Raw genomic sequence first — 1,716 nt, forward strand, 5'->3', positions numbered from 1 at the left:
TTAATTAATTAATTAATTAATTTGACAGACAGAGATCACAAGTAGGCAGAGAGGCAGGCAGAGAGAGAGAGGAAGAAGCATGTTCCCCGCTGAGCAGAGAGCCCGATGCGGGGCTCGATCCCAGGATCCCAGGATCCTGAGCCGAAGGCAGAGGCTTTAACCCACTGAGCCACCCAGGTGCCCCGATGACTATTTTTCTTCACGATTTTCATTCAGCTCCGTCTCTGGCTTCCATCTGTGGTGTGGATTCCAGGCTGAAGGGCCAGATTGGGGCAACTCTGTGGATAGGCTAACATCATAGACTTGTTTGGCCCCACTTTACTTGACCCAGCTCTAGATTAATTTCTCCTGAGGACTCCTTGCCTTACCTGCCCTTGCCCCATCTTGAGCACCTTCATATATCAAACTCCATCTGCATCCAACCTCCTACAACCTCACTTTACCCCACACATTTGTAGGCAGAAATTATTCTTATAAAGGAAAATATTGATCAACCATCCATATGTCCATCCGACCATCCATCTATCCTTCTATCTTTCCACTCAGCAAATACTCACTGGGTGTGCAACTCCATGTGGGCACTGTCCTTGATTCTTGGGATGCCGATTTAACTCAGAACTGAACTTCCTAGACATGAGATAGCAAAGACAAGGCACTCATGCCTCACTCAGCTCTCCTATGCCTACGTGTAGCAGATACTTGTGCTTCTTGCCCCATGTCTCCTCAGCCCACCTGATTTCAGCACAGCCATAGTTCACAGTTCCATGTACTTGTCTAGCATCTTTGATCTGGCTGGACCTTGGCTGCCTCAGATCAGCCTTGAAGAGAAGCAACCCAGAAATGAAGGGAGATTTACACCCAGGAAGGCAACCCTCAACTGTCTCCCTGTCCTTTGGGGAGAGAACTCTGGGGAGAGATTTTATACAATTTCTGAGAAAGCCACTAGAGGGACTGAGTCCCCTTTTCCCCACAGTTGGTAATGAGCTTATTAGTACACCCTCTACTGGGTTTTCTCCCTGTTCTGTCTCACTTTGGCCTCTTCCTTTACTTCTGCTTCCACGTATCTCCTAGCAAATAAACTACTTGCTCTCAGGTGCTTGTCCCAGCCTCTGCCTTTGGAGGAACGCAAACTAAGATAACATGGCAGGCATTATAAATGAACAAATGAATGGATGAATCAATGCTGATATAATGAGGGGGGAGGAGGACACTGTTAGAAGTGGACAAATGACCACCTGCTGCTGATGGAGAAAGGCCCTGTTACCACATCATCCACTTATAATGAGTGATCATAGCCTCCAAGCATGGGTGCCAGGACGATCGCTTGACTGACTACCTTGTGAAGACTGAGCATAAGAGTAACATGAATGTGGCTAACAATAATAGCTACCCTTGAAGGGACACTTCCATTTGCCAGGGGCTTTGTTCACATCATGCCGTTTATTCTTCATAAACCTCCTTTGATCCAGGCATTAATTAATCCTATAAGTGAAGAAAACGAAGTCCACAGAGGGGCTCAAGGTTACAGGGTGGCACAGCTGATCTCAAGTGGATCTGTCAGATACCACAGTCTACACACTCTTGTGCCCACCTCGCTACACAAGTCTATTACAACACCCAGTCAGGGTCCCAGTTCTCTAGCTGCTTAGCAAAACAATCTATAAAGCACACCCCTGAAATCAGGGCGTGCCTTCTCATGGGGTCTCGGGCAGCCAC

Source organism: Mustela nigripes, chromosome 14 (assembly GCF_022355385.1).
Source record: "Mustela nigripes isolate SB6536 chromosome 14, MUSNIG.SB6536, whole genome shotgun sequence".
Classification (NCBI taxonomy): domain Eukaryota; kingdom Metazoa; phylum Chordata; class Mammalia; order Carnivora; family Mustelidae; genus Mustela; species Mustela nigripes.